Below are 15,422 nucleotides of genomic sequence, written 5' to 3'. Positions count from 1 at the left end.
ACTGCTTACAGAGTCCGTCTTTCTGGGCTTCCTGTTTCATTCCTGTCTCTCTGGTTCACGCTCCCTGATTCTCCCACCAGCAAAACAAACTGGCGAAAAAAAAAGGCTTGTTTTGAGTCTCTTGTTTTCCATGGTAAATGTGTTATTTATTAACACAGTTCAGATCAGATTATTGACAGTGTCACAAGCTGCTGGAGCAGGATTGTGATAGAGACGGCATGTTTTGAGTCTCTTGTTTTCCATGGTAAATGTGTTATTTATTAACACAGTTCAGATCAGATTATTGACAGTGTCACAAGCTGCTGGAGCAGGATTGTGATAGAGACGGCTTGTTTTGAGTCTCTTGTTTTCCATGGTAAATGTGTTATTTATTAACACAGTTCAGATCAGATTATTGACAGTGTCACAAGCTGCTGGGGCAGGATTGTGATAGAGACGGCTTGGTGCCTCGTCTTGTGGGTTACCTCTTTGTTTTATTAAGAATGTTCTTTTTGAAATATTGGATTGCTGTTGATTATAACAGAAGATTGTCAAGCAGTCAAGCAGACCCCTGCTCTGTCCATGGTTATGTGTTTAATTAAAATGATTTCATGAAGTGTGTCAAATATTTGAAAAGCAAGTGTTGCGTTACAGTGTGGACTTCCAAACTTTGAGACGGGGTTTAGGGGCTGTGAGGAAGTCCAGTCACACTTTATTGTAATGAACACTGTATTAGTTTATTCATTGTGAGCATCTAGCTCAGTCATTTTAAGTGTGGTTTGCTTTGTGTTAATGGTTGGTTAATGATGTGATAACTACACTGTGTACTGGGAGACATCATCTTTACAAGCAGATCAATACCAAACAGAGTCGAGGTTTTCTACAAGTCTTCACAGACACTCGGTCATGTGACAATAGCTTTGGACTTTTTTAAGGTCCGGCATTTTAATAAAAAGACGGTCAGTTATAAGTTTTTCAAAATGAACAGTAATCTGAAAATATCTGATCAAAACAAAATCTGTCAGAAGGTCAGGAGGTGGGGTCTTATTACCTGTAACACAGGAAGGAAGGAAGTGAACGGGGAGAGGAAACCAGTGTGAGGGCTGCAGGATCAACGGGCTTCACCTGAGTCAAAGAGAGTGGAAATAAAGAAGTGTGGAAAACAAAACGAGCAACAGCAAAACAAGAAGGGACTTGAGAGGATGATGTTCTGCTGATCAGAGGGAAGACATTGATTGAAATCCTTGACATCTGTGCAATATTTCTTTAAAAAAGTTTTGTCATATAAATTCATGTTGTTTTTTATTTGCACTGCCATGCATTACTGGTAAATGTCATATTTATTCTTGTTGTTTTATTGTTTTGCATTATGTAACTGTGTTTGTTTTCTAATTAATGTTCATTGAGAAACCTAATCTCACTATTTCTCTCAAGTCTGCTTTGCAAATAAGCCATGAAAGCAGAGCTTCATTATAATAATATACAACAATAACCCTGTGTCTGAGTGTCTGTTCTGTATACAATAGTTGAATCACTCATGACATCAGTACTATATAAATAAATACAGTATGTCCGTAGCGTACATACCCTCTCTGATAATACTGAGCTTGTGCTAAACAATATTGGCTTCTCAGGATATATGGAGGGAGCACCCTTTATCTTAGGGGTGAGGGAGGGAGGGAGCAGTTCAGTCTCTTTGCCTCGAGCCTGCCCTGGACTAGAGGGAACACCCTTTCTCTTAGGGGGTGAGGGAGGGAGCAGTTCAGTCTCCATGCCTCTAGCCTACCCTGGACTGGAGGGAGCACCCTTTCTCTCAGGGGGTGAGGGAGGGAGCAGTTCAGTCACTAATGTCCAGTAAGATCAAACACTCACTTCACTTTGTTGAACTTTGTTGGATTCAAACCCATACAGAAGTGAAAACCCAGTGCAGTCAATGTATAACTTTTAATAGTAATATTTGTTGGGGGATTTAGAAACGGTATCATATAATATTTTGTGCTGAATCAATCTTTCATTATTTAATGAGGGGCTTGATGGAAAAAAGAGAGAGGAAGGGTTACTGTGACAGTCCCACTCCCAAATCTCTCCTCTCCGCCCCTCTCGCACTGATTCAGCAGTTGCTGCTCAGCCTGCTTGTCTAAACCTGGCCTCAGTCCAACACCCTGCCTCTTAGAGCTTTACACAATTCCACGAAATCAGCACAGTGAAGTTTCTGTTGTGAAATCGTCAGTCTCTCTGTCTCGCTGCAGCAAGATGGCTTTAAACTTGTGGTCAGAGGATCAGTTTAGCTGTTCAGTGTGTCTGGAGATATTGAAGGACCCAGTCACTATTCCGTGTGGACACAGTTATTGTATGGGGTGTATTAAGAACTGCTGGGATCAGACTGATCATACAGGTGTCTACAGCTGCCCCCAGTGCAGAGAGACATTTACCCCAAGGCCTGTTCTGTCTAGAAACACCATGCTAGCTGAAGTTGTGGAGAAATTAAAGAAGACAGGACTCAGTCCTCCTCCTGCTCAAAGTTATGCTGGACCTGGAGATGTGCCGTGTGATTTCTGCACTGGGAGAAAGTTCAAAGCTGTGAAATCCTGTTTGACGTGCCTGGCCTCTTACTGTGAAACACACGTCAAGCCACACTATGAGGGGGCTGCTTTCAAGAGGCACAAGCTGATCAATGCCATTGGAAATCTGGAGCAGAAGCTTTGTGCTGAACACCAGAAGGTTTTGGAGGTCTTCTGTAGAACTGATCAGACATGTATTTGCTGGTGGTGTACAGACAAGGAACACAAGAGCCATGATACAGTCTCAGCTGAGGCAGAAAGGACAGGGAAACAGGTAAGGGTTTGAACCATTTCATTGTAGCTATCCTAGAAGATAAGAATTCCCAGGGATATTTAACATGTCTGTTTACTAGGTGTGACGGGGAGCCTCACCCCTCTGTATATATTGTGCTCTGTTTGTATGATTTATTTGTATATATAATTTATGTAAATATGACAGTATTATTTGTATTGTATTATTATTGTGGTGATATAATTGTATTGTGTTTTGTGCGGATGGATGAAAGCTGTCTGTCATTGTTGTTTACTATTTGAGACCAGTGAAAGTGTAGCTGGTGTGGATGGGGTTGAATCCAGCCACAGAGATAAAAGATATAAAAGACCCTGCCATATCTAGCACACACTTAATTTGCAAAACCATTATTTACAAACACAAACACACTATTTACACGTGCAGGACCTCAGCGCTGCCTCACAGGGTAAGAAGGATTTGTTCAGCTGTTTTGTGGTGCATTGGAATTTGTAGTGTAAAATTAGCATGATTTATATTCCTAGTGTTTTTATATGTATCTTGTAACTTAATAAAATCATATATCAGTTTAATTGTTTAAGATGTTATAGTTTAATTGGTAAAATTGTTTAAAAATGATATTCCCTACAAATGCTAATTTATAAAAGCAAAAAAAGACCTAGATTAATTGGGAGGAATGCGAAGTTACAGCGAGAACTGCCAGTGACTCTCTCTACAGCACAGATAGTTTACATGTTTTCAGGGTAATGTCGCAGCAAAAGTAAATCAGACAAAAGCAGCATTTCACTTTTAATTTGTAGTTCCCAACAATCTTATGTGAAATGTTTTTTTTTTTTTTTTTTTTTGCAGACCCCAGGCACTTTTATCCACGCATATGTATATTACAGGACATCCGAGTTTGACAATTAACGTATTTTCTGGACATGTAAATATACTGGTGAACGCACTTATTGTGACGTCTATATCATTTATATTAAACGATTTATTGATATTTTAAAATGAACTTGTCGTACGCATCGCAGGCAAAAAAAGAAAAAAGAAAGAAATTGCAGACCCCAGGCCCTTTTATCCATGCATATGTATATCTGAAACAAAAACACATTGGAAACGTGAAAAAATGCCAACTTATCAGAAATGTCCAGCCATTTAAAGTGGAGATATCAAAAACACAAGCCAAGTTTCAAGAAACCATTGGGGCAACCTTGGCCCCCACCGCTTTGACAGTTGTGTCTATTTGCATCTATCTGCACTGACAGAGCTGCTGTGCCCGTGCCTTTAAAAGTGACACATACGCATCTATCTGCACTGGCAGAGCTGCTGTGCCCGTGCCTTTAAAAGTGACACATATGCATCTATCTGCACTGGCAGAGCTGCTGTGCCCGTGCCTTTAAAAGTGACACATATGCATCTATCTGCACTGGCAGAGCTGATGTGCCCGTGCCTTTAAAAGTGACACAAATGCATCTATCTGCACTGGCAGAGCTGCTGTGCCCATGCCTTTAAAAGTGACACATACGCATCTATCTGCACTGGCAGAGCTGCTGTGCCCGTGCCTTTAAAAGCGACACATAAGCATCTATCTGCACTGGCAGAGCTGCTGTGCCCATGCCTTTAAAAGTGACACATACGCATCTATCTGCACTGGCAGAGCTGCTGTGCCCGTGCCTTTAAAAGTGACACATATGCATCTATCTGCACTGGCAGAGCTGCTGTGCCCGTGCCTTTAAAAGTGACAAATACGCATCTATCTGCACTGGCAGAGCTGCTGTGCCCGTGCCTTTAAAAGTGACACATGCGCATCTATCTGCACTGGCAGAGCTGCTGTGCCCGTGCCTTTAAAAGTGACACACACGCATCTATCTGCACTGGCAGAGCTGACGTTCTTGCCACTCTGCCCACAGTGAGAGGTGTGTTTTTGGGAGGCTTGCTTGTACACTTAAAACGTTTGATCTTTCAATTTATTTTTATTGGTAAAGTGTTCACCTTTTTAATTATGAAGGCTCAAAGTCAGTAAAGGGCATAACTCAAATCCAAGATGGCCGCCAGGCAGAAGCAGTAGCTGAATTTGGTGTGTTAAAACACATTTTTACATGATTAAAACATATATGTTTAAGTTAGTTAAAAACGAAATTGAATAACCTATTTTAGAATTTGTTTGTTGAAATCTACAATTTCTTTCGTTCACCCTACTAGTCCCCTCTTTCCTTTGCTCTCTTCCACAGTGAAGTCCTTCTGCTCACGGGCTCATTCTTCTGGGGATTTTGTGTGTTTAGGCATTTTTTACATTTCTTCACAATTGAGCAATAATGTTTTAAATTCCACGAGTGTGTGAATCCTCCCTATTGAACTGTAATATAGCTTTAAATCCCACGAGCAAGAACAACCCTCCGTTTCTAATTGTAATCTCGTTTTAAATCTCACAAGCGTGTGCAATCCTCCAATAGAAAGGCAGGAATGTGCTGCCACTCAGTTTAAAGTATTCAGAATGAATCAATGATAGATACAAGTCAGGAAGGAGGGACATTGCCCGACTGCGCTGGGAAAGGTTGATATTTTGTTATTGTTTTAGGTTTTAGGTTATTTTATTGTATTTTTTCACATGGAAAGGGATGAAGTCAATGTGAATTGAGTAACCATGTCCAGTGTTTTTCCAGTGTTTATTGGGTATACACTGATTTCATTGTTTTGTATCAGAGGTGTTTTTTCTGTGTTTATCGATTAAAACTGGAAATCAGAAACCCTAAAAACCCATTAAAGAGAAATCTGCTTCAGTTACCTAGGTGCTTGACAAAACAAATGCTAGATCAGCCATCATCCACTGTTACTAGTATGAAACAGTACCATCTAGTGGACAGCTACTGTGGATCAAGTGTCCTTTTGTATTGCTGGCAGCTGTGCACTAGATGGTATTGTATCTTACTACTATACACACATGTTGTCTGAAACTGCTGCCTTTGTCCAAGTTTAAACCACCTCCAAGGAAGGTTCAAATTTAATTCACCTATCACATTTAAACATGGATTAAAATGAGTGGTGCAATGTCATTATATTTTAATCTTTTAAATGTTTAACCTTGGATTCATTTTAAACAAGGATTACATATAAAACCTGGTTTAAAGTTTTGTGCAATATGATTCAAATATAATCCTTGATTTAATCTGGGTTAGTGGTTAATCCACGCTGGTGCATTCGACCCTTAGGGTATCTGTGTGCATAATGTGTGTATCGTTAATCTAACTCCATATGAAGGGGAGAGAGGTGTGAAAACACAGCCTGCTCTGAAATAGTCTGTATTGAGCGTGACAGGATATCACTCAATGCGCTGTCAGAAATGTCACTGTGTCACTGTGTTTCTACACAGAAGCAGCTGGGAGACACACAGACAGAAATACAACAAAGAATCCAGGAGAGACTGAAAGAAATCGAGGCGCTGAAACAGGCTGTGGAGTCACTGAAAGTGGGTATTGACAAGATGGGGTTATTATTATTATTATTATTATTATTATTATTATTAACAGATGGACTGGAAGACATCTACAGAAGTTTACTGTCTATGCCTGATGTGTTTTTGATATCAATTCTAACCATGTCTCCTCTACTGTGTTCTTTCACTCAGAGATCTGCATGCATAGAAATAAAGGAAAGTGAGAAGATCTTTACTGAGCTGATCTGATCCATTGAGAAGATCCACACTGAGGTAATTGAGCTGATTGGAGCTAACGAGAAGGCTGCAGTGAATCAGGCTGAAGGACGCATGAAGAAACTGGAGCAGGAGATTGCTGAGCTAAGGAGGAGAAACGCTGAGCTGAAACAGCTTTCAGAGACAGAGGATCACATCTATTTTCTACAGGTAACATCACTGCTTGTTAGAAAATCTCAAGTCCATAACTGGGATGGTTTCAGACAGACCTCTCCAATTGAATGAATCCTTGCTTTTCCCCAGGAATGTTTTGGACTCCATTCTGTTTCACTGAAAACTCATTTTCTCCACTTTCATGTTGTAGAATTTCCAGTCTCTCTGTGCCCCTCCTGAAGCTGGAGACTTACCCAGCATTATTGTCAATACAGACATCTCTTTTGGGGCTGTGAGGAAAGCTGTATCTGAACTTAAAGACCATATTGAGGACTTCTGCCAGGGGGAATTAGTCAAAATAACCAAAACAGGTTGGTGTGAAATAGATTCCTTTGGTAGAGATTTCTCAAATAGACCATGGCTTGAGGAGGGACAGGACTTGCAAGACATTAATAAAGACCTCTTGCAGATTGTTGGCTATATGAATATCACAGTTGTTTTTATTTCAAATGATTTCCCCAGGTTGAAACGCCCCATCTCATTTACAGTGACATCCCGAGTGATGAGAGCAGGAAGGAAGAGAGTTTCTAAAGACATTACATGAGAAAACAACACAATAGCATTCAAACAGAGACAGAGGGATTCAAACATTAAACAACACATTAATTCCATATAGGATGCTAACTTATAGTCCTGCACTTTTCCTTATCAAAGAGTTATAGGAATTGGAGGTCATGGTCATGTTTGTATTCCAAATCCTCTACAGTAAAGTCTTTGGTTTAAAACAGTTTTCTGTATTTTATTTAACAAATGAAACAGCAGTTGTCTAGGAGCAGTGACAGATGTTTAAAAGGTAAAGCTTTTCTTTCAGTAAAACATTTTATCTCCAGAGACATTCTCCCTTTTTGGAAGGCCCTAACGCCTCAGTGAAAGAGTGGCTGGAGATGTATTAGATTAGTTCTTGTCTGAAAGATTCCTGATGATGGTGGAGTTAGCTGGGTCCTTTGCTACACTGATAAACTGAACAGATGCACTTTGTGTTTAAAGATTAAGAGCATGGCAGATTGCTGTTTGGAGTCTTGTGTGTGTTGTGTATTAATCCACATGTTTCAATTCTATTTCTCTCTCTTTTTTTCTGCCCAGTGAATGAAGTTGCAGTTTACAGTCTGCAAGCTCCAGAACCAATGAACAGAGCTGAGTTTTTAAAATGTAAGTCTGTTTTCACTGAAACATTTGATTGAAAGATGTGTCACTCCATTGAGAGAAGAGTTAATGTCACAAGTGACTAAAATTAGAAAATGGTGATTGAATGAATTATGTTTGTTTTCACATATTGGTCAAGCCAGTGGTGGCCAATACACCAAACACTGTGATCCATTTTGGTGGATCTCAATGGGCTCCGTAAGCCACCAGTAAACTATGACCAACAATTATTAGTGGGATTTAATATAATAGTGTCCAATATGGAATAGCAATAATAAAACAAAACAACCACAGCAACAAAAATGTAACAAATGCTCTACGCTTTTAGGCACATGTGTGCCTAAGTTGGCCACCGCTGGGTCAAGCTCTCACTAATTATGTCATTAATTTGCACTTGTTTTTGATATGTATGTAATTGTCTTTTTATTTTTTATTTTCTGTGTTATTTGGTTTATTTACCCACCGTTGATGGTGGAGAGTTAATATTATTTTCAATTAGAGATTTGTTTTTGCACTGGGGACTTAATAGTTGAAATTAGTCACAAATGCATTACAGTTGCTTTTCATCTTGACTCATTGTGGTTAATTACCTGCCCTATAAAAACAGACATTCCACACTCTAGAAGCGGGGCTGGAATGAGACAACAGGGCTGGAACGAGAAAGAAGTTTGGAGCGGGACAAAGGGCTTGAATGAGACAAAGGGCTGGGACGAGACAGAAGGTTGGAGCTGGAAGCTGGAGACCGGAGGAAGGAACCAGAAAGCAAGGCACAGGAGGACTCAGGACGAGACACAGAGAGAAAGAAAGAAATAGACTGAGCAAGAGGGAAGTGAAGGCTTTATTTAAATTGTGTAAACAGAGATGAAAGCAAAGTTACTGTTAGAAGAGTTTATCTTTCATTTCTGTTGGACGTGCCAGGGAAAGTGTGTACTTATAAAGCAGGAGGTTACAGAGACTGTGTAGCATTTTATTGTGCTTAAAGTGTACTGGGACTGTATGAAAATCCTTTCAATTATGATTTAAAGGACGGCTTTATGATTTGCTTTAATGTTGCTGGTATGTGTTGTAATTCGAGACTTTCTTATTAAATTGTCTATAGGCACCCTGGACCGAGGACCACTGAGAAGATAGTGATTCCCCCTGTTAGACTGAGAGCTCTGAGTGGTCCTTGGTTTTGCTTGGGTGTGAAGATCTCTGGTCCTGGAGGCCGAAGAGGATTTGTAACCACTTGCCAAGTAAAGGATTAACATCTCCCATTCCTCTTGTGTGCTGAGACTGGACTCAGTAGCCATTTGATCAGGACTGCGTGCTCCTTGCTAAAGTACCTACCCTTCGTGCTCCGGGAGTGGCAGGCTTGTCCTGTCATTGTATTTTGTATATTGCTCTTTATTTTTAATATATATTTTAGATAGTTTTTTAGTATTTTAGAATAGTATATACTTAAAGAGCTACACGTTATTACTGCCGCTAGTGGTGCTAAGTTTATTTAGTATTACAGATACTTGTATTAGAATGTATTAGTAATGCTCACATTTAACAGTTGAATAGTGAATTGTTACGTTTACTTGATAGACTTATAAAGATGTACTAGTATTGCATATACTTACCTGTAGGGGATAATTTAGCATCGCTTACATTTAAATGTTGATTTTGACTTATTATTCCAAATAATTTGTAATAAAATACATGAAATTACTCACTTGGTTCATTCATTCTGGGGGTTAGAGATGGTGACACAGAATCCAAAGTTCCTGTGGGAAGAGAGAAAGACAAGTTTTAAATTGAGCAGTCAAATTGTGAATGCTATAGTCACCTGGTTGTCTTTCTACTAGTGTGTGTGGCACTAACACTACAGAACAGGGAGGTGTGGAGCTTGAGGGCAACAATTATTATTATTTATTAGTAATTGTGAAGCCATTAATCTACACTCCTCTCCAACAAGTATTGGTTTAGATGAATACATGCAGAATGACTGGGGGGTGGGGCATTTGTTGCCTGTTTTTCCACTCAGACCTTTCTCTCCCTAAATATCTTGGTATCCCTGAATAGATAATCATCCCATCTTTTAATACATGTACAATGCTTGTGAAACCAGTTGTGGGGTAAAATGAACAGCTATCCCTCCCAGTCATCCTGTGCTGGTAGTAAATGTATATTGCAGTATCATTGCACTTGTGGGATGGATTGCTCATTAAAATATTAGACAGATATTTGAAGAGTGGATGATATTCTATTGAAGATATTTAGTAAGCAAGTGGTCTGAGTGGGTAAAATGGCAACACATACCCTGTAGGAACATTAAGTGAACTGTAATTGTATGCAGAGCTGCATTTGATTAGTTCCAATCGAAGAAGTTTGATAAGATCGAGGAATCATAATGAACAAAACAAGCAAACAGCAAGAGGGTTTAATTAATAGCAGCAATTTATTTATTGAAAAATAAAAAGAGAAGACTTATCCAAAGTCAAAATTATAGAACAAATCTATTGATTATCAACCTTAAACATCACAGGTCAGAGCAGGCAGAGTAGTGAGCATCGGGGAGGGAGTGTGTAAGAGTGAGGAGGGAGCAGTGAGGAGGGAGGGAGCAGGAAGGAGTGAGGAGGGAGCAGAGAGAAGGGATGAAGGAGGAAGGAGAGAGAAGGAGGGAGCAGGGAGCAATGAGGAGGGAGGAGGGAGGAACAGTAGGGAAGTGGGAGGAGGCAGCAGGGAGGTGGGAGCAGGAGGGAGCCAGGAATATGGAGTAGGGAGTAGGGAGTAGGGAGGAAGGAAGAGGTAGCATATAGGAGGGAGGGTGGAGAAGGGAGCATGGAGGAAGGACCAGGAAGGTGGAAGCAGAGACCAGGGAGCAGGGAGGAGGGAGGATTGAGCAGGGAAGAGGGAGAAGGGAGCAGGGAGGTTTTCTCAGTGATTTGACTTTTCTAACCATCTCTCCTCTAACCATCCTCTTCTCTTGCACAGATTCCAAACCACATTCACTGAGCCGCTCTATCCTGGGTTTAGGGTTTGGAGTTCTGATTCCACTGTAACAATCTGCCAGCTGAACTAAACTGTTTTGTGTTTTAAGAAAACCTTTGTATTGAACTCCCTGTCTGTCCTCTCCACTCCTCGGGTGAAGGGAATGTTCAATCTGACAAAACTTTGGTTGAAAGTTAGGAGGTAAAACGGCGCCACCTGCAGTGAAACGAGATGAATTATTTGTTTTTACACTTCGGGTCCAGGCAGCCTCATTTTTACTGTTTAATCTCTGTCAGGTTAGTGTTTTTGTAATTGTAAACACTCACAACTGGACAGGTGTTTCAGCATAAAATGTTCAATATGTCCTGAGTATTTATTGATTACAAACACATAAATAACACCAAGTGGCAGACTTAGTTGGCATCTCTGCACAGTGCTAGAATTCCCACAGCAAGAACTGATAAGTATCTCTTAATGTGATTGTAGCTAACTTAATAATTCCACAATGTGTTCCTATATTGCACTTCCATTGGCTACATAGGTCTCAAATGTGCAGGTTTGAAAAACATGATGGGCAAGGTTCTCAGAAAACCATGTTCTTGTTTCGAATTGGATTTTGTCTATCAAATGGATATTTATAGATATTTATAGTCTATAGCTGAACTATTTGGGATCTAGGTTCATCTGACAAATCTATAAGCCCTGGGGCTTCAGACATACCTTTATACAGGCAAGCAATAGGTACAAGATGCCTTTTAGTCATGTTATTATTATTACACTATGTAACACAATTTTTGTTCCTGGGTAGTAAGTGTTATTTCCTAATTGCTTATGCCTCAAAAGTATAGAAAATGGCTATTATTCCCCACAAACTTTGCTTTTGTGACCAGGACAGTGATATTTTGAAATTTACCTATTTCCAATGAAAAAACAGGCGAATTTGTGTCTTTTCGTTCACATAAAGTCAGAAAAAAACAACATATGAATCCAAATTAACATGTATTTATACTAAAGTAATACAAAAATGACTACAAAAGATTTAGAAGTGAGTAGTTTTTCGAGATTTACGATTATACTATAAATCACTTTCATGAATCAGCCCCCAAATGTAGTCTCCCATCATGTTCTCGTCCTTGGTAGTGGCGTTCAAAGTCCAGTATATCCTGGTGGAAGCGCTCGCCTTGCTCCTCCGAGTACGCTCCCATGTTCTCCTTGAATTTATCAAGATGAGCATCAAGGATATGGACTTTGAGGGACATCCTACAGCCCATTGTGCCGTAGTTCTTCACCAGAGTCTCAACCAGCTCCACATAGTTTTCGGCCTTGTGATTGCCCAGGAAGCCCCAAACCACTGCGACAAAGCTGTTCCAAGCCACTTTCTCCTTACTAGTGAGCTTCTTGGGGAATTCATTGCACTCCAGGATCTTCTTTATCTGTGGTCCGATGAAGACACCGGCTTTGACCTTTGCCTCAGACAGCTTAGGGAAGAAGTCTTGAAGGTACTTGAAGGCTGCCGACTCCTTATCTAGAGCTCTGACAAATTGTTTCATAAGGCCCAATTTGATGTGCAGTGGTGGCATCAGCACCTTCCCGGGGTCCACCAGTGGCTCCCACTTGACGTTGTTCCTCCCCACAGAGAACTCGGTCCGCTGTGGCCAGTCCCGCCTGTGGTAGTGCGCCTTGGTGTCCCTGCTGTCCCAAAGGCAAAGATAGCAGGGAAACTTGGTAAAACCGCCTTGGAGACCCATCAGGAATGCCACCATTTTGAAGTCTCCTATGACCTTGATGCCATCTCAGAAAAATGCAGATATGTATCCATTTAGGCAGCTGGAACTAAACTGAACTGGTGGGCTTAAGGCCCCTGTATTTATACTACTATTTATATTACTGGAAAGTTCTAGAAAGTTCTAGAAGTTACTCCAAGTTTACTCAGCGCTGAAATGTTCTAGAAAATAGGTACATTTCAAAATATCACTGTCCTGGTCACAAAAGCAAAGTTTGTGGGGAATAATAGCCATTTTCTATACTTTTGAGGCATAAGCAATTAGGAAATAACACTTACTACCCAGGAACCAAAAAAAAAAAAAAAAAAATTGTTACACGGTGTTATCAGTGATGTCTCTGCAACAGAAGCCGCTGGGAGATTACAAAATAACATCAATTAAATTTAGGCTAGGTAGTTGTGATCTTAGTATGTTTTGATTCTCTATTAATTAAATTATATTAATTGAAAAAGCCAAGAGAGATCCAGATCGTTATTTTTTTATTGTTTTGGTTTAATATAATATAGCAAAAATGTTCCTATTGAAGTAGGTTACATTTTTTTTTCATTAAAAGTTGTCGTTGTTCTTTGTTGATATTAATGTTCAGCTTTCATATTTTGTTGTGTACTACTCATTTAATCAAACCAAGTAGGGTAAGTTGCTTGTATCGTTCATGACGTTTTTCAAATCAAGTAAGCTTATTTGTGTTTATAAAAGACAATAGCGCAGCCAGTGTCATCTTACTTAAAGGCGCTCAAGATGAAATCGTAAAGTAATTTAAAGTCGGCTAAAAACGTGGCAGCGGACTGTTTCTCTTTAGCGCGCACGCAAGAACTTGCAGACTTGATACAACTGTATTGAGAATTTAAAAAGAAAGCATTTAATGAGATTTTTAACTCGAGGTACCGGGAATATGACTCTGCACGCCCAGAGGTTCCGGGGCTGAGCCCCGGCACAAATTAAGCGCCGAGTATAGCGATGTAGAAACAAACGATTAAATATCCCAGTCGATGGAAATTCAAACTTCAATTCAAGACCAAAGCTATTTCAGATTAAATGAGTGTGTCGATGCAATACATGTACTGGAAAAGACGATAAAAGCGAAAAAAAGTTGTTTAAAATTCTTTAAAAAAAAAAAAAAAAAAAAAAAAATCTTTAAAATTCTTTTAAAATCGCCGTTATTTACACAGCACGAATCTGTGCCGTTGTCATGGCAAATGTCTCCCCCCGAGTCATGTGACGTGTCAGCGTTCTGTTGCTATGCGCGTCCCCCCCGAGTCATATGACATGTCAGCGTTCTGTTGCTATGTGCGTCCCCCCTTTGAGTCATGTGACGTGTCAGCGTTCTGTTGCTATGCGCGTCACTGTTTTTGCTCCACTGGTCTTGAGACTGACAGTTGGAGTTCACTGACCCCGTCATACAATTGTGATGAAATCATTTATCTTTTTACAATACAAATTAATAAGACTACTCAGAAAACTACATTTATCATTGATATGGATCACTTGAGAGCAGAACATCGCTACTGAGTATCCTGAAAAAGACTCCAAAGAGAAGAGGGGTATCAGAAAGAAAGCCAGGACATTTGCTTAGAAACGTAAAAAAATAAAGAAATATCCAAAATTAATATTAATACATTATAAGTTATTGAAGCCGTCCTGTATGTTTGAAGACGTACATAGACATTTAAATAAATGATAAGTGTGTGTGTGTGTGTGTGTGTGTGTGTGTGTAAGTAAAGGTTTAAAAGATTAAAACATCTCTCTCTCTCTCTCTCTCTCTCTCTCTCTCTCTCTCTCTCTCTCTCTCTCTCTCTCTCTCTCTCTAATTCAAATTCAAATTCAAAGGTGCTTTATTGGCATGACCATTATTCACAGTATTGCCAAAGCAATGCATACACAGTACATCATCTGAACATTACATAGACAATAACACTGATGAGAATAAAAATGATAATAATAATGGTAAACAAATATAAATAATAACCACGTTATTAATAATTTAACAATAACAACAATGAAATATAACAAGATTTGAACTAATGTAGAGTGCTCACTGTTTGTCCCTCAGGCTGCGACAGGCGGCTGTGTACTGGGCTGCCAGTTGGACACAGCTGGACTCCTCTCCGAGGAGGATTGGGAGTTTTTGAGAGTCTGGAGGGTCTGGGAATGTTTTGCAGAGATTTTTTATTTATGGGAAGAAAGTTTCCCTTATTTCTGTGTATTTTGTACACTGCAGTAGAAAGTGCATCTCTGTCTCTACTTGTTGGAGTTGACAGTGATGACACAGCCGGTACTCTTTGGGCAGCCAGGTCTGCCTGTGTTGGCCTGTTTCTATGGCCAGGCTGTGCTCACTGAGCCTGTATTTGGTTAGGATCTGCCTCTGCTTGTTGTTTTTCACCCTGCTCAGGTATTCAGCCAGGGTGTCGTGTCTTTTTAGGGCCCGATAGCACTCTAATTTGCTTTGTGTTTTTGTGTGTGTGTCCCAATAGGTGAGGTAGTTTTGTTTGTGTTGTGTTATAATTTGGTTAACTCGAATTGTCTGTGTTGGAGCAGTGCTGTCCTGAGGCTGGTTGGTGTTAGTGTGTGTTAGTGCAGTGAGCTTCAGGACCAGCTGGCTGAGGGGACTCTTCTTTTGGCTCAGTTCTTGGTACTGCAGGGCTTTACTGTGGTAGGAGTTTGGGTTGCTTTGTTTTAGATGAAGCCAAAATCTAATTGCTCTTTTTTGTATTGAGATCAATAATGGATATTGACCTAGTTCTGCCCTGCACGCGTTGTTTGGTGTTTTTCTCTGTATTTGCAGGATGTTTTTGCAGAACTCTGTGTGCAGGGCTTCTATTGGGTGTTTATCCCATTTAGTGTAATCCTGCTCTGTGAGCGGACCCCACACTTCACTGCCATAGAGGGCAATGGGT

At 40.1% G+C, this 15,422-nt stretch overlaps 1 protein-coding gene and 1 pseudogene across 1 annotated transcript in view; both read left to right on the top strand.

Moving 5' to 3' along the window:
- LOC117965704 (E3 ubiquitin/ISG15 ligase TRIM25-like) overlaps nt 1–15,422 on the top strand; it is a 300,687-nt gene that overhangs the window by 163,754 nt on the left and 121,511 nt on the right. The window lies entirely within an intron of this gene.
- LOC131723031 (E3 ubiquitin-protein ligase TRIM47-like) lies at nt 2,045–9,450 on the top strand (annotated as a pseudogene).

This window comes from Acipenser ruthenus, chromosome 52 (genome assembly GCF_902713425.1).
Source record: "Acipenser ruthenus chromosome 52, fAciRut3.2 maternal haplotype, whole genome shotgun sequence".
Taxonomy (NCBI): Eukaryota; Metazoa; Chordata; class Actinopteri; order Acipenseriformes; family Acipenseridae; genus Acipenser; species Acipenser ruthenus.
Note: the sequence above shows the minus strand (reverse complement) of the source record. Positions and strands in the feature narration are given on the sequence as shown.